The sequence below is a fragment of the Crotalus tigris genome, unplaced genomic scaffold, assembly GCF_016545835.1.
Source record: "Crotalus tigris isolate CLP2741 ecotype Arizona unplaced genomic scaffold, ASM1654583v1 scf7180000017731.4096049, whole genome shotgun sequence".
Classification (NCBI taxonomy): domain Eukaryota; kingdom Metazoa; phylum Chordata; class Lepidosauria; order Squamata; family Viperidae; genus Crotalus; species Crotalus tigris.
In genome coordinates, this window is record NW_024096599.1 from 1,841,138 (window position 1) to 1,859,792 (window position 18,655).

Sequence of the window (18,655 nt, forward strand, 5' to 3'; positions counted from 1 at the left end):
GGTGTTCAAGTCTTGGCTAGTCTAGTGAAGAGAAGGACCTGATAGTAGTGTTCCAATATTTTAAGGACTATTAACAGAGAGGAGGTGGTCAACCTATTTTTCAAAGCACCTGAAGGCCAGACAAGGAATAACAGATGGAAACTGATCAAGGAGAGATTCAACCTGGAAATAAGGACAAATTTCCTGACAGTGAGAACAATCAACCAATGGAACAGACTGCCTTCAGATGTTGTTGGTGCTTCATCGCTGGAGGCTTTCAAGAAGAGACTGGACTGCCATCTGTCAGAAATGGTGTAGACTCCTACTTGGGCAGGGGGTTGGACTAGATGACCTATAAGGTCCCTTCCAACTCTGCTATTCTATTCTACTCTATTCTTGAAAGCAATTCTTGATGTTATCCTTGAAAAGGGTGGGCAGATGCTCAGGATATTGTAGAAACTGTTTGATTTTCTTTCAGTTTAGCATGACTTGGAACTTGTACATGAGCAGTTGATCAGCTCCTGGCCACATTTTTCTATTATAACAACTTTTCCAATGATTGCCAATAATGTAGTCCGTTTAATTTTTGTGTGCTGGACTGCCATCTGTCAGAAATGGTATAGGGACTCCTACTTGGGAAGGGGGTTGGACTAGACGACCTACAAGATCCCTTCCAACTATTCTATTTCTTATGCTATTCTATTCTAGAAAGCAATTCTTGATGTTATCCTTGAAAATGGTGGGTAGATGCTCAGGATCATATTGTAGAAACTGGTTTGGAACTTGTACATGAGCAGTTGATCAGTCCCTGGCCACATTTTTCTATTATAACAACTTTTCCAATGATTGCTAATAATGTAGTCCATTTAATTTTTGTGTACTATATCTAGAGATGTCCATATATGTAGCAGTTGTTTAGGTTGTTTGAAGAATGTGTTAGCAATAAATTATTGGATTGTTAAAAACTAAATTGTTCTGCCACAGGCCGCTATTGGGCTACAGGCTCTTGGTCAGCGGGCCGCAGAAATGGCTGAGCGGGGCGCACATGCATGGGTGCACATTCCCAACTCACGCTAGCACCCACAGCTGTGTGAATATGCATGTGGGTTCGAACAGGAATGCTAGCGCAGCGGGTGTGCACGCCCCATCTGCGCATGCATGAACGGGCACTAGCCACCGCAGGGGTGTGGCCGTTCGCACATGCGCATGGCACCAGTGTATGCACGACCACTAGTAATGGGCCAGTGGGCTTGTCCCCATTTGTGTGCATGCATGCGCACACAGTAATTTGGAAACTGCTCTCTCCTCCAGGCTGCAAGCCCCAAAAGGTTGGAGAACTCTGTCCTAGGCCATATAGTCTAACATTGTTTTCCTCCTTTTCCAATTCTGACGTTCCATTCTCCAACCACACGCAGCATATCTTGTTTGCACATTCTGTTCATTTCAGATTGAACTTGATCATAAAATTCATTAACCTCTATACTGCATCAGTTATTAAAGCAAGGCTGTCCCTTAAGTGTAAGATATATTTTGTCACTGATTAGACTCTACCTCAGTATTGTCTTCGCAATAATCCCTGTGAAATGCCATTTTTTTATTTCCTTAGTAAAAAAAAATGAAACTATTCAACTCGTTATTTCAATTCATTAATACCTGAGATGCATTGTGTAACTGATTCATTGTATTTCATTGTGTTGAGATTTTCCAGACCCATGTTTCTTATGTTCTATGTTCCCACTGTAATTTTGTTTTCACAGTTTCAGTTTTTATTTTCCTACATTGCAACTTCACGGCAACTAGATGCCCAGAACTAGACATGGCTTCAATCTAGCCATGTCCTAAAATTATTGGTACTCAAAAACCCTCAACTGTTCTCAGTATCATATTTGCTGCCATTTAGTTAAGTGCCATTTGTTCCATGGGGCCCCCCTCATCTGGGATTATAACATCAATCACTTCATTCAGGTGGCTTTTATGGTTAAATACAGGAATGACCTACTATTGCCTTTTCCCATTACAGTATGAAATGATACATTTGCAGTTGTTGCTAAAACAATCATCCATTTCCTCTTTGTGACTGCTCCCGTATATAAATCCCTGCCTGCTTTAAAAGGGCACCTAGGATGACCTTCACATCCCAGATGTTGTAGCTATATCATACTGTTGTAAATTCCTGGCATTCATAGCCCATTCTCCCAGAAACAGCTACACACCCATCATGATGAGGCAACATAGCTTGACTTGGAGGACACATATATAAATAAAGAACCTTAATACAATATTTCTTTGCCTTATTTCAAATGAATTTTCAGTTTGGTATGAATAGCTACAGATTCTTAAACTAAATCTAGTTCATCAATTACGCTAAAAATGGTATTGAAAATCTGTGTTTAAGGTCAACAACTTATGGCATTGCAAATTCAAATTCATTTTATGTATTTCTGATTATGTGTGTATAGAATGTTATAATCAAGCTAATTCAATATTCAAAAAAATTCATTTTATGTATTTCTGATTATGTGTGTATAGAATGTTATAATCAAGCTAATTCAATATTCAAAAATATATCATTTTTCTTTCATGATAAAAGAAGATTTGCTAGTTTTTTCTTATTTTGTTCTCATTTTTTTATTTAGTGGTTATATTTCAAAACTAGCTTTAAGAAAATATAATTAATGAAGTCTTTAGGGCCAAACCTAAAATAGCTTTAAGTCAGTAGCACAGCTACTGTCCTGAATAATTACTGTCATGTTCCCATTATATAAATATTGATATAAATGATATATTCATGTTGATTGAAATAGCAGTCACTTTGGCTTCAGCATATAAAAAATTTAAAAAGATTTCTGGCATTATTTCATTGGTTCCTATGAATTTGATATTTTATAGATTGTCTTCCATCTAAAGTCTAACCAATCCTAATGCTACAAAATTTAATGCAAGTTGTGCTTATTAATCATAGAGTGAGGTGTATAGGATGACCTTTCAAGAATAGATATAAAATTATTGCAATTTTTTAAATAAATATAAATAAGGAAGATTCCAACTTATGGGTGCTGTTTCTCTGATGATTGACAAAAAACATTTATGGTACTGCTTTCAGTTACGCATGGGAAGTAAAAGAGCAGAAAAAAAGAAATGGCAGAATTGTGGTTAAAAGGCGCATTTTCAGAAGAGATATTAAAATTTAATTTTGTTGCATGTTGACAGAATAATATTCTTTACTATGTTTTTTATGGTCAAATGTGTATTATGGCAACCTATACTTTTCTATGCATTCTCTACACAACAAAATTAAGAGTATCCTCTACATGTGGGGTGAAAGAGAAAAAAACCCACATATTGTGGAGGATTAGAAAAAGGGGATGACATAAGGATATAATAAAATAAACTAATTTTAAAAAATCTATAAACTGATGGATCAAATTGTTCAGAATAATATGTCTGCATTTCTCATTTTCCAAAATAACACTACTAAATCTGTTAAAGAAGAAAATAATGCCTTGAATTATATTCAACTATATCTATTGGACGGATCTTCCCCCTTTTCTCATAAAATCTTTTTTGGAAAATTAAGGAATCTTATGGAGGAAAATTAAGGAAAATCATGGATCGAATGTAAGCGAAAATCCTACTGGAAAAAAAGTTTACATAACACTGAATGAATCATGCTGATATTTAGGCTCTATTGTTTTTTTCTTGAAATTATGGCAATGCATTCTCCTAAGATCACTTTAGCAAACTATAAAATCTAATGTTACATTTAAAAGAAATTATTCAAACCAAGATAACCATTTGGTTTTTATTATTGGAGATTTGGTTTTCTCACTGTGACATGGGCAAACATGTTTATTATTGAAATATCTACAGGGTACATGAGAGAGACAATTTGGTATAGGAATTAAGGTATCAAGCTAGAAATTGGGAGAGTTCCAATATCCTGTTATGCTTTAAACACAAAGCCAGCTGGGTGACTTTGGGCCAGTTGTTATCTCAACCCTAGAAAGATGGCAGTGGCTAGCCAAGAAAACTACAGGGCCTTGTCCAAGTATCATCAGGAATTAAAAGTTATAGAAGGCACACATTTATTATCTTTAGAGCCCAAAAAACAGGTCACTAGCTGGCAACAACTTTTTGCTAGCCCAGATCTGTAGTCCTAGTTTGTGAACAAAGTCAATTAAACAAGTCAGCTCCTTTTCAGGGCAGTTTATAAATAATTATAAAACACAAATACAATTACATTGAAAACAAATGAGGACAATGAAATGATTCCCCATCTTTCTGAATCTCTTATTTCAAATTAATATCTTAACAATTCAGCTTCATCTTTGCTGCTATAGTATGTAGAATTACATCTACATTGGTAGCTGCCTAAAAACTTACTAATCATTTGCACAGGTCTGGAAGAATTCTGGTGAATTGATTACTTTTTCACTTTTTTTTTTTTTTGTATCCCACTATAAAGACCAAATAAAAAGTATTAATATTTTCTTTGGAAATTAATATTAATAACATGGGGATGAGGATATTAACTCTAAAAGTCACTATACTGTAATCCTTTATGCTCTGTTCATTCAGTCCTGAAGTTTTAAATAGCCAAAACTGTTTTATGTAATTTAAGGAGCCTCTCAGTTAATACTACAAATAAGATTAGCCAACTATCCTTCAACACAGTTAATTCTATGACCATTCCATAATGTCTACTCTGTTACAGCTAAAAATTTGCTATGAAATTCAAAGCAGAGGTTCCTACCTATCTGCTATATGTGTTCATGAATACTGAAACAACAATCTTATAGAACTATTGCCCATATATCTATTTGTATACAAATAGTGCTGTATACATCACCTAAATACATTGTGTATACAACACATTCTAAATACAAAACTTTATGGTCCAAAAAGGAAAATATTTTTACTATAGATTCATCCTAAATAGGCTCTTAATTTAACAGTAAAGATAACTTCATAAATCGTCGTTTAACAGTTGTTGTAACCTAGGGCCATCACTGAGTATCCACCAATCATTTTTAACTAAGGTTAAATTTAATAATATGGTACTTGATAACTTACCAACATATAGTACTTTGATTTAAATCTTAATCTAAAGCCCATTTTTCTAATTCAAGCAGAGAGAGGTACAGTTCACGATCAAACCACTGAAGAGTGTTCCGAGCAGCCTTTCGAACTTGCAATGTCGGCATCCACTCAAAAGCTTCCAACAGAAACCGGTTGTTCGTGACACTATTACTCAGGACAAGCAAAAGGATTACATGGAAGTCGGCCTACAATGACATGTCAATAGTGCACTGAACGCCATTCGTGGATTTCACTCATCCACCCCCCCCCCGAAAAGAAAAAAAGGAGGGCAGTCTGCAACAAGTACAAAGGAAGAAAAGAACCCGAATGCGGTTCAACACCTGTTCCCGGACGACTGTTTTATTAGAATGCAGCAGAGCTCCTCAAACCAGCCACGCATGCGTGCTCAGTGTTTATTAAAAATTCACTGCGCCACCGTCCCCGAAAAGCCCTTCCCTTGGGAAGGGAGTATCCTGAACGACTGACTCCTAAACGTAGGTGCTCCGGTACCTGTTCGAGTCACCTGGGCAAGCCAAGTCCGTAGGTTCTTCTCTCCCCTCTACGCGTCTTTACAAAACCACCCCAGCCCCCGCCGCCGGTATTTCGAGAAAGTTCTAGCCGCACCACCCAAGAAGAGAAGATGATCTCGACGCTTGCGCACTGACACTCACTTTCTCCGCCCTCTAATCGTAACCGTGCCCGTTATTCTTTTTTTCTCCTGGTCGGTGGTTATGTTAAGAACCGAGTTAAATTACTGCCGCGGAACACCTAGAAATGCTAAGAACGGGCAATTATGACGTTGGCCTTTACTCCGAACTCTCCTCACCTCCCTTCGTCTCGCTAATGCTCACGATCGTACCGCGTGTCTACCCGTTCCTCTCGCCCGACTCCCGTCACGTGAATGGCGTTTCCACCAATCCGAGAGGCGAGTGACAAACCGACATACTGACGGGCTTGAGGGAGGGGGAGAGGCGAGGGAAAGGGGAGCGACTGAACTGAGGGGAAGGGGTGTCGTCCAAACCCGACTATTACCGTAGCTGTTGGAACGGGGTTGGAACTCGGGGCGCCGCTCACAGGCAGCGGGTGGCTGAGCAGCCTGGCTCTCTTGGAAAGGACAGCCCGCCTTGTCAGGACTCTTCTCTCTTCCGCTGAGGAAAGGTAAAGAGAGGAAACTGCCACTGTCGCTACCGCAGATTCGGGTCCGGGGAGGGGGAATGAAGGCGGCGGCGACAGTAATTAGGTGGATGACACCCCGTGTTAATATAGCCCTGAGGTGAGGGGGGAGAGGTGGCGGGAATAAAAACAGCCGCGGTAATGGTTTAACGCTGCTCCGAGATTTTTTCTTTCGCTTCCTTCTGCCATATATAGATATATGTGTCTGTCAGACTCGCTCTTTTCTGCAAATGTGGCTGTTTTTCTGTGGTAGAGGCGAGCGTGTATGTCCGCCCCTCACAGCCTCAACCCGTCTATAGATGGACGGATGGACGGACGTCGGCGTGTGTGTGTGTATATATGTATGTATATGTGTATGTATGTATGTATGTGTGTGTATGTGTGTATGTGTGTGTATATATATATATATATATATATATATATATATATATATATATATATATATATATATATGTATATGTATATGTATATGTGTGTGTGTGTGTGTGTGTGCGCGCGCGCGTGTACGTGTGTAGACCCGGGTCAGTGCACAGTTTACGGTGGTGCACCCCGCGAATCGTCCCTCTTGGGGTCCTGTGTGTTGTATGCTGAGCGGGAGTCGTTTTGCTCCCCCGGCGCGTTTGAGAGGAAGAGAGAACACTCCTCCTGCTTCCCACCCCCTTTCTTGCATTGCCTTTCCTCGTAATGGAGGTACTGGAGCCGGTTTGCTTTCCTAGAACGGGCACGAATCTTCTCAGCTCTCCCGACACGCCTTCTTCTCAGCCTCCACGAAAAGGCTGCATTCTCTGGAACCGTCGCTCGGTAGTCAGCAGTCCCTGCTTTCTTGCACTCTCCCAGCCTGTCACCTTTGGCGCGGCTGCAGCTGGAGCCATGGCCGCCGCTGCTGTCACTTCTTCTCCGTACTTGGGGGCTGGTCCCTGATACGCGTTCTCTCCGTGTTCCCCATCATATACTAAGGCTTCTGTTTTTATGGGCCAAAGTAGGGTAATTCATAGCAATCCCAGCGCTGCTAACTCCCGAGTTTACTGGGCTGCAGCATTGTCAGCCCTTTTTAAAAGGAAGAGGCGGTGGTTAGCGGGCGCGCGCGCGCCCCCGCCAGTGAGTGAGTGCGTAGATTTCTACAGGCTGCTGAGGGGGGGGGGAGAGAAAGCATAAACGCCGTTTCTAGAGCTTACGGAAATAGTTATTGCCAGCATCATTCTGATGGATAGTGTGTGCTAGGAGTAAAATATTATTTAAAAACTGCGCCTTAAGTTCAGGCAAGCCGGTTAACCTAGTTTGGTGCAGGACGTGTCTCTTGGCTGGGTCTTAAGACTGAATAAAATATTTATGTCAAAAGTCTTTTACTTTAAGTAGCTTTCTGTTTCTTGCTTGACTTTTGCCAGTTCTTAAATTCGTATTTAACTTTTAAAAGTGAAATGGCTTGAAAATAAAAAAATAAAGGAAAAGAAGTCCACTCTTTGGCTAAAAATGGCCAGAGTTTTTAGAATGAGAAAAATCGCATATTGAGAACCATGGTGACATTTGGTGAATGTTGCTAGAGTACCGGTATTAGCTATTTCTATGTGCTTTTAGACAAAAAGCTCTCCAAGCTTGCAACAGTGAATACTTAATGCAATTATACTGAAATTATATAGTAATGAATTATGTAATTAATAAATATACCTGGAAGACAGGAAGTGCTGTTGTAGAAGATTTGATTAGCTCTCATTTGCTTCTGTGCCTCACACAAGCCGTTACTTTTGGATCATACTGCCTGAAAATAATTGCAGATGTCACAGATGTGTAATGGTTTTAACTGGTCTTTGAGGTGGTCCTTTATCTGGTTCCTGAAATTCCAGACTGAAAGCTGCTGTTTCTGTCTATACTGAGAGTAGAGGAATGTCATTTCCCCTGAAATACATAATGTATTCATCACATATATCTCAATATAAGAACCACTTGTTTGTCTGTTGTCCTAAATGAAAAGTTTCTCTTCCTTTTGCTCACAAATATTCTGGATTTTTTTGTTGTTGTTGTTTCTTATCCTTTTCCTTACTATTCATCTTGCCCTGTATATTAGAGTAAATCACACCTAAAAATTTGGTTAGTTGTGAAATGGGGTGCAAAGAGGTTTTGTAATTTTTTTTGTATATGATACGTACTGGTAATTGTGTGCCACATGGCATGATGTGAAAATATCATACAATGTTGGCAATATTTCATGTGGCAGAAGAAAACGAGATTATAAATGCCATGGTAACTCTGTCAGATTTGACCAGAAAAGATAGTTCAGGATTGATGACAGATAAAACTTGCCCTTAACCTGCTGTTTCCTTAGTTGAGCTCTTTTCAAGATTATTAACCAAAGTCCCAATCATAAATGTATTGGATTATTGCATTATATTTGTATTTGAAATTGTTATTTAGCTATACATAAATGTATTTAGGGGAAAATTTGGTAAGTTCAGCTTGAAACTAATATTCATATAGAGATAAATGTTTAATAGTTGTAAGTAGGCCAAGAAGGTTGTAGCAGCTATGTAAATCAACCCACCCACCCACCTACCTACCCACCCCTGAGATGAATGCTCCCTCATTCTGCTGTTCAGAATCAGTAACATGGACTACTGTACCACAACATAAATATGTGCTGGAATAATGGAAAAATGATTCAGTATTTCTGATAATCATGTTTGTGGTTAAGAATATTCATTCTTATTTGTTCTGAATACTGTTCATATCAATTCTAAAAAGTATTCTACATGTATAGGAAAAGTGTTTCACTCCACTTAAAAGATCAGGTAGATGGTATGGAAGAACTCTTGGATCCGTTAGAGCAGTGGTTCTCAACCTTTTTAATGCCGCAACCCCCAACTGGTCGTAAGTCGAGGACTACTCAACTGGTGCAGCACCGTTTGCAGAATGGGACTTTTGACGGGCTCAGCAGGGCAGAGACAGCCTGGACAATTCCTATTGGCTTTTGAAAGCCAATAGAATTAGACTCTATTCAAGAGAGTCTATTCTATTGGCTTTCAAAAGCCAATAGAATAAAAGGGAGTAGCACAGCTAAGGAAAAGGAGAAAAAAATGGCGGACTGCGTTGTTTGGCGACCCCCGTGAAATGGTTGTTCGACCCCAAATGGGGTCCCGACCCACAGGTTGAGAACCACTGCGTTAGAGGCTCAAAGTCTCAGGGGCTTTTACTTTTTATTTATTAAAAGAATGGAATGGAAGGGAATGGGAATGGGATCTTGGAGGCCTTCTATTCCAGCCCCCTACTCAAGCAAGAGGACCTATACCAGTGATGGCAAACCTTTTAGAGACTAAGTGCCCAAACTGTAACCCAAAACCCACTTATGTATTGTCATGCGCCGGGTGGGCGTGGCCCATTGGGTGTGTGTGGCCAATTGAGTGGGCATAGCCCATTGGGTGGGTGTGGCTGCGGTGGTAACGGCAGACTGGGTGGGACTAAAAAGTTCAATCAATCAATTCCAACTTTGCAAGATCTTTTTTTTGCCCGCGAGAAGTTGAAATTGATTGATTGAACCTTTTTTTTTATTTTGCACACGGCGGCAGAGGCCTAAAACAAAAAGGTTTTATAAAACCCAGCTGAAGGCCTAGGACTGGGGCGACGGCACGCGTGCCCACAGAGAGGGCTCTGCGTGCCACCTGTGGCACACATGCCATAGGTTCACCACCACGGACCTACACCATCTCAGACAAGTGACTGTCTAGCCTCTTCTTAAAAATCTCCAGTGATGGACACTCACGATTTCTGGAGGCAAGCTGTTCCCCTGGTTAATTGTCCTCACTGAGGAAGTTTCTCTTTATTTTCAGGTTGAATCTCTCTTTGATCAGTTTCCAACCATTGTTTCTTGTCCTGCCCTCTGGAGCTTTGGTGAATAACATGACCCCCCTCTTCTTTGTGGCAGCCCCTCAAATACTGGAATACTGCTATCATGTCTCCACTATTTCTTCTTTTCTTTAGACCAGCCAAACCCAGGTCCTGCAGCCGTTCTTCTTATATTTTAGTCTCCAGGCCTTTAATCATCTTAGTTGCTCTTCTCTTATAGCTTGTGACCGGCTTATTTTGTAAAAATTATTCATGTTCTCATAACTTCCTATGGACAATTACAATGATTTGTCTGTGTCTTTGGAAATAGTGCAGAAACTACAGTTCATTCAAATCAGCATCTATGCCAGCTGGACTTACAGGTGCAAAATATATTATGTTGTTCTTTGCAGCCTGTCTATAGTCCATTTCCAAACCCAGTTCAAAGTATTAGTGTTTAATTTACAAGCTTTAAATGGCTTAGTAACTTAGGAACATCTTTTCCTAATATTTACCTATTTGGATTCTAGTGATCTGTGAATAAGGCTTATCTTCAAGTACCTTTGCCAAATTAAGTGAGGCAGATAATCACAAAAAGGACATTTTTAGGACAGGTGCTTTGTTTATGAAACCTGAAAACAAACCTGGAAAAGTTTATCACCTACCTTATTGTGTTTCTTGGATCAATAATTTTATTCCAATTTGTAGTATTGTTATTCTTTATTACTATTCTTGGTTTTCATCTCTACTGAGTGATGTAGAAATGTAGCATACAAAATAAATCTAATAAAATATTGATATTATTGTATTAATCAATTTAAAATTGTTGCCAAGATGAAAGATAAACTCCATTTATAGGCTAGTTGTTTTAAATAAGCTTCAGATTTGTTTTCTTCTTCTCCCTTATATATTTTGATTCATAGACACAATTTCTGCATGTCTGTGAATGATTGTGAAAGCACATGAGTGTTGACTTTTTGCTTATAAATACACTTTAGTTAGTAAGCAAATCTGCAAAGACAGAATCCAGCAATAAGGAGAATTGACTATACAAATCAAATATAGACTACTCCAGGTCTTTGGGAAGGACTCAATAGGTGGATAAAAATGCCAAATCCAGTCTAACCATCTGGCTGACTGTGTGACAAACCATAATAAAAATAATAATTGGCATATACTTTTTTCAACTAAAAAGAATGCTTAAAACCAGAGCTTTTTCAACTAAAAAGAATGCTTAAAACCAAAGCGTAGGATGGAATTTCTGCTCTTCTAAATCACATGTGCTACAAATTCATTATAATTTTTCTAAATTTATAAATTCCTGTAGGACTACTACGGTCAACATACAAAAGATACTAAATAAAATGATTTGTAAAATAGGAAAATATTTTTAATTGATTTTTACAATGTTTGTACCATTAACATCTTAAGTTTATCTGATCTTACTTAAGTGAAGTCCAAATATGATCATATTAAACATAGACCTTTCCATATCACTATGATGTTGTGGTATTAGAATCCCAATTTGCATGCTATCTCCACATTGTGTATCCAAAAGAAGCATCACTTATAATTAAGCTTTCTGTTCCTGTAAAAGTTACTTTTTTCTTCAAAATATGACCTTCCTTCCTTCCTTCCTTCCTTCCTTCCTTCCTTCCTTCCTTCCTTCAGGGAAGGCCAGTCTTCTATGAGTTAAAATCCCAGTGAGTATATATATTTTTTTTCAGAGTGAGGTGGATGTTTTTCTCTAATCATCTACCTTTCAGAATACTATTTCAAGTCCTCACCATATTACTTCATCCTCCATAGAATTAATTTATTGATTCATTGATTCATTAATTCATCTAGCTATTCTAGTGCCACTGTAAAGTTTCCCCCCAAAAGGGTACTAATTCAATTTTCCATTCTTTTCTAATAACCTCCTTTCAAAGATCAGAGGTAAAATACCTATGTAGGCTCTAGAATGCTATCCACTCTTTGTCCTCACTGCTCAGTCATGTTATTTGGATGTTTTATTGACAAACTGCAAATTGATAGATTGTCATGGGGGAGAAAAGCTAATTTTTTTCCCCCATGCATCAAGCTACTTTCTTCATTATCTGGCCCTTTTTCAACTGAATTTCTTTGCAAAGAGCTAAATATTCCTTTTTTCACTTGTTTCAATTTGTTACATGTTGAACATATGCATTGGTAGCATACATTTTGAGTTTCTGTAAGGTAAGAACAGTGCATTTATGAAAAGAGTAGCAAAGCTATGCTGATATTCAGTTAGCAGGAGAATGACATGTAGAAGGAAGGCAGGGAATTCCAAGGAATGGTCAATTTTAGATCAGTCATCTAAGCTTTCGGATCTTTCCACTGATTGGAAACAGGTAATGTAGTTTACTTGCATAAAATAAACATGCATGTTGAGATCAAACGTTCTAAATACCTGTATGATGTAGTTAAGTCATGCGACCTTTTTTTAAACATTAAGCAGCCAGAAATGATAAAGTATTTTATATAGATGACTATACGAAAGAGTATAGTTATCTATATAGTATAGTACAGGTAGTCCTTGACTTACAACAGTTCATTTAGTGACCATTCAAAGTTACAACAACACTGAAAAAAGTGACTTAAGTCTGTTTTTCACACTATGACTGTTATAGCATCCGCACGGTCACATGATAAAAATTCAGATGCTTGGCAACTGGTTCCTATTTATGATGGTTGCAGTGTCCTGGAATCACATGATCAGCTTGGAGACCCTCTGACAAGCAACATCATTGTGGAATCCGGATTTACTTAACAACCATATTACTAACTTAATAAATGCAATGATTCACTTAACAACTGTGGCAAGAAAAGTCGTAAAATTCATTTAATAAATGTTTCACTTGGCAACATAAATTTTGGGCTCAATTGTATTTGTAATTTGAGGACTATCTGTATTGCACTCGTCTCTTCTCTGAACTTAGCATAGAACTACATTAACCATTGACTTATCAGAGAATGTAGATACTAAGCAGAATGAACAAAAAATGTTTTTAAAATTAATTTAAATGTAATTAGACTGTTGAATGTATTAAGTTTATCTCATTTTGATTAAATCAAAAGTGTGTACTGTATAGCTTTGAACAAATTTTAGTCTTTTCTGAGATCTCAGCAAGAAAGAGAGCAGGTGACACAAGGCTAAACAATATAAACCTTTGAACTATATCAATAGCCAAAATCACACATATTTGTTTGTTATATCTTGCTTTTTTTCAGGAGTTCAAGTGTTTAACCTTTTAACTATGGTCTGTTGATCAAATGATAATAGCCTGGTTCCCCTAGAACTTTCTGGGTAATGGGGATGTCTACAAATTAAGCTAAGCAAAAAGCAAAAAAAAGCAAAACATCACCTTACAACCATTATGACATTTTAGAATATTTTAGAGGGACATGCAAAACCATTTCGAGAACCTTGGAACAACATCAGAACAGTTCCAGTAAGATTTGAACAACCCATTTCAAATGACAGTTGAAGCAACAACTCTTTTGAGCTCGAAATATTTTGAATTCAAAATATTCTGCTGTATGTACCATTTAAATGTAGTTTTTCCTCAAAGACAGTGGTTTTGTTTTTAGATAGAAAAATATATTGGAAGTTAGTCCCTTTCACTGAGATAAATTGAAATACTTGTTTTAAAATATGTATGCTTTCATATATTTATTTGAATTCAAATTCTATTATACATTGATTAGAATTTTTTTTCATCTTAGAGTTATTTTATTCATATTTTAAATTTGTTTCTATTGTTTTTGCAATTAAATGGAAGAGTACAGTCATGATTATTTCATAATATATCAAAGATACAGCAAATTCCTTGTACACTATCGATACTATTTCTTTCACAAACATCATTAGAAGTAATGTAGGATAGACATAAATGTTCCTTTGTCAGAGGACTTGGGAAAGCAGTAGGTATTGTTTTCTACACTCAGTTGGGATATGGAGCAAAACTGCTTCAAAACCCAACTTCCTGCATAATAAAAATCCTCTCTCTATTAGATTTTACTTTGGAGCATGCAGGATTTCACAAAAGAGAACTAAGCAGAACTAAGATTTTTGCTTCACTATACACCATTTATTGGCTGTGCATCATTGTTGATGAGCTAATTTTGAATTATGTGGAATATAAATTTGTTTCTATTTCATTGCTGATTCTAATGAAACTGCTGGATTTTTATGTGAGATGTGAGGTACAGTGTTTTAAATTTTTGGGAGACATTTTCAATCAGTACGTTTTTAATTACTTGAAATGTTTGCATCTGAGTGTATTGAATTCTGGAATGTGTTATCAATAGTGGTGATGCTAACTTCCATATTTTTTCAACTTGCAACATGTCTGCAAATGCAGATTTTAAAAAAGGTATTTCCAAATGTTGGAGCTGTTTATTTTTTTGTGAATGAAACAAAAAGCTTTGCAAAGCATAATTAAATGCAATAATAAGATGCTATTGAAGACTAGCAGTAACTAACTTTTAAAAACTGCAGGACCCTCTATATAGTACTTACCTTCGCTTTGGATTTGGTGGTAGAAATAGAATAACTATAGCTCTGTGTTTATTAAACAACCAACAAAGGTAATTTTTCTCCAGTATGTTTTCTCTTGTTTAATGTTCAAAGATACAACACTTATGTTGCTCTCCATATTTGTTGTGTGAGCAATCTGTTGCAAAATGTTCTGGCATTTTCCAGTGTAATGGTAATTGTGTGAAGCTTCCAAAATAATATTGGCTGAACTATTTTTTTCTATTTACAAACATTGAATTAAACAAGTAATAAAATCAAAATAATTTTAATTTGCATTCTAATTAATTTTAAAACATGTGTAAAACATGTTTTATAATATCAATGTTTTCCAGTCATTTTAAATATAATACAATGATGATATATAAAGAATAACTCCCACTTAGAAAAATGAAAAAGGCAATGATAGTTATAAGAATGTTTAAATAAAAATAGCCAGTTTTTTTTTAAAAAAAAAACTCTTCTTGCATTAATATATACTGCATACTTATACACCTTTGGTATCTCATAAATTTGATAATCTTGATATATGTTCTACTATACGATGTTCAATTTAGAACTATGTTTTTTAAAATAAGGACAGTTTGGTATGACTTACTCCCAAACAATAATTATTCATTTTTTATGACCAGACACTCAACATAAGACTTAAGTTTAATACATTGATTGATTGATTGATCTTATGACCATATCAATAAAATAAAGGTAAAATATAAGGTATATTTCCAAGATGAAATAGGTAAAAGAAAATTCAATAATAAAATATATGTGTTAAATAAAAACATCAATGTTCAGATAAATAATCACTTTTACTCAATACACCAATCTGTTTAATAGAATAGATTCTTAGCTAAACTACCTTGTGTATAAATTTAATAGTGCATATGTTAGAGCCCAAGAGAAAATAGGACAATCTTCAGTTCAGGTCCCAGGTGACTGTTCTTTCAAGTAGGGATTTTAGATATCTAAAGCTAAAAGGGGCCTACAGTTGACAAGTAACTATTTCTGATGGATGGGGTTTTACACCACTACACACTTTCAAGTACGTGTTTGAATAGCGGGTCTTAATCAGGAGTATGAGTCTGGGCTCCATCTTTAATGTAGCTAATTTCTTCCAAAGAATGTTTCTATTTATGGAATTGAAAGCTACACTTGAGATCTCTGAAGGAAGTAAACGGTTTCTTGTTTTTAATTACTCCTTTTGTTATGACACAGTGTAAAACAAAACATTTGTCTATTGTGGAGCGCTCTGATCTAAATTGCAGTTTGTTCTTCCAGTAAGAGGGTTTTTTTCCCCATCACCAAGTCTTCTGTTTTACTCATCTTAGCCATGATTGTAATAAGACTATAAATCTACAAGATTTTGGATCACCCTTGCTTCCTTTTTTTTATATGGAGAACCCAGGCAAGATGCAACCTGTATTATTTATATGGGAGAACAGCTCAGCTAACAGTGGGGCTCACCAATCAGTATGTATCCAGAAAAGCTCCAAGAGAAGAAAATCTCTAGGTGCTTTATTGTATTTCACAGACTTGATTTCTGATAGTGATAACACTGGCGATGGGTAGGCGAGATTTTCAAATCCTAATGGGTAAATTATTTGCTTATGTAGATGGCTTTGGTTAGAAATAGCAAATAAAATTGTGTAAAAATCCTCCCCAACTGAAAATGGGCTTAAATTTACATTCCTTCAATAAACCAGATATGATATTCCTCCCCCTCAAAAAAAAGAATTTGTCCTTTCTCTGAAATTTTATGTTTTGACTCTATTTTAGCCATGTAGCTGGCTTTTTTTATATATAAAGTATCAGTTTCTTATAATCACAGGTAATTTCTGAAACTCAACATAAACTCAGGACAGTACACAGAAAGTTATACAGGCAGTTCATTTAGTGGCTGTTCAAAGTTACAATGACACTGAAAAAAGTGATTTACTACTGTTTTTCACACTTACAACTGTTACAGTATCTGTAACATGTGATCAAAATTCAGATGCTTGGCAACTGACACATACTTATGACAGTTGTAGTGTCCTGGAGTCATGTGATCACTTTTGCTACCTTCTGACAAGCAAAGTTCATTTAACAACCATGTTGCTAACTTAACAACTGCAGTGATTCACTTAATATCTGTGGCAAGAAAGGTCATAAAATGAGGCACAATTAACTTAACAGCTGTCTTGGTTAGCAACAAAAATGTTGGGTTCAATTGTGATCATTTAGTCGAGGATTACCTGTAAAGAAGAACATCAACAAAACATTTCTGCTCAGTGCTTTAGTTTACTAGTTTAGGAGCTTATAGTTTATGGCATTTGTCTTTCAATAACTGTCTACATATCAGTGAGGACAATAAGAATATATTTTGCTTGGAGTGGGCAACAAACATAGTGTAAAACTCTATAAATAAAAGTTTATAACTTTCTTGTAGAAGATGTATATATTAACATAAAAATTGTTCATCCCTACTAATTAAGATGGAAAAAATCTGTCCATATGACAGATGATGAAAAGCTAATGGCTAGGATGGCACAAATAGAAGTGGCCTCATTTACTTTTATCAGTTTTACCTTAGTTGTTTGCATTTTATTAAGCAATGTAAAGGTTTCAAATATTTTCAAACTATAGAAAATATTACTCTGGACAACCATTTGTCTGAAATGGTATAGGGCCGTGGTGGCGAACCTGTGGCACGCGTGCCACAGGTGGCACGCAGAGCCCTCTCTGTGGGCATGCACACAGTCGCCCCAGTCCTAGTTAGGCCTTCAGCTGGGTTTTATAAAACCTTTTCACTTTAAGCTTCCGCCGCCATGTGCAAAAAAAAAAAGTTCAATCAATCAATTTCAACATCTCACGGGGGGGGGGAAAAAGATCTCGCAAATTTGGAATTGACTGGTTGAACTTTTTAATCCCAACCAATCTGCCGTTACCACCAAAACCATGCACACCCAAAGGGCCATGCCCACTCAATTGGCCATGCCCACCCAATGGGCCCCACCCACCCAACGGGCCACGCCCGCCCGGCACCCAATGATACGTAAGTGGGTTTTGGATTGCAGTTTGGGCACTCGGTCTCTAAAAGGTTTGCCATCACTGGTATAGGGTTTCCTGCCTGAGCAGATGGTTGGACTAGAAGACCTCCAAGGTCCCTTCCAACTATTGTTGTTGTTTTACACATGACAACTCTTCATTGAATGGACAGAATAAGCACCAGATTATACTTGTCCCAGTGGGATCTAAATCTATTCTTTCCTGTTTGTTTTTTGATGAACAGATTTCAAGATAAGAGATTTTATAGAGTTATCAACTGGTTTGCATGTTATATATCATTAAATGAGGAACAGCTCTCTCTAAAATGGGGAATAATTTGCTCAATCTGTTTAATTCAAAAGTTGCATATTTTTATTTATAATTAACAGAAAATGTAGGCATGCATATTAGAAAATAAAAATGTAACTATTATATATCAAAAGCATAGCAGATAAACTGATATATTATTTCTAATGGTCCATCCCAGTTTTCTTCTGTTGGGTGTGGTTCCCATGGCAATGCCATTTGTAATGAACCTTTATTGTGGAAAGACAGGAATTGATTTTGTATAGAGTTTTGATTCACAACTAGGTGGGTTATAGTCATTTGCTTTATTTTAAGGAAAACAAAATGAAGCTTAAATTACATTGATTGTCCTTGAATTTGCATTTTCCTTAATCAAAAGAACCAATTATTATGAACTTGCTGCAAGATGGGAATAATAAAAAAGAACCACATATAACTTTATTATTGTGCAGGTAATCATGGGATTTTGTCATCTTTTAACAAAGGGGCAAGTCAAATTATGTTGACTTGAATGAAAGGGTATGACCAAAGTGAACAGCAGTATAAACTTGGAAGAATAGAACATAATCATAAATATTATAGCTGGCAAAGAAAAGAGCTGCTTCATGAAGATTTGGCTGCTTTGTGGATTAGACCTATGATGATGCCTTTCCCTTAAAGGTAAAGGTTTCTCCTGTCCAGTCATTTACAGCTCTAGGATGATGCTTATCTCTGTTTCTT

The 18,655-nt window shown here is 36.9% G+C and overlaps 1 protein-coding gene across 3 annotated transcripts in view; it reads left to right on the forward strand.

Moving 5' to 3' along the window:
• Nucleotides 1-251: 251 nt before the first annotated feature.
• Nucleotides 252-18,655, forward strand: part of ANKRD12 (ankyrin repeat domain 12) — an 86,804-nt gene continuing 68,400 nt past the window's right edge. For 2 of the 3 annotated variants that reach the window (XM_039339205.1, XM_039339207.1), the window contains exon 1: nt 6,016-6,216. The gene's annotated coding sequence lies outside the window, so the exon portion shown is untranslated. Of the gene's footprint in view, nt 5,984-6,015; nt 6,217-18,655 lie in introns of those variants that run through there. The other variant, XM_039339206.1, reaches the window with a different exon arrangement.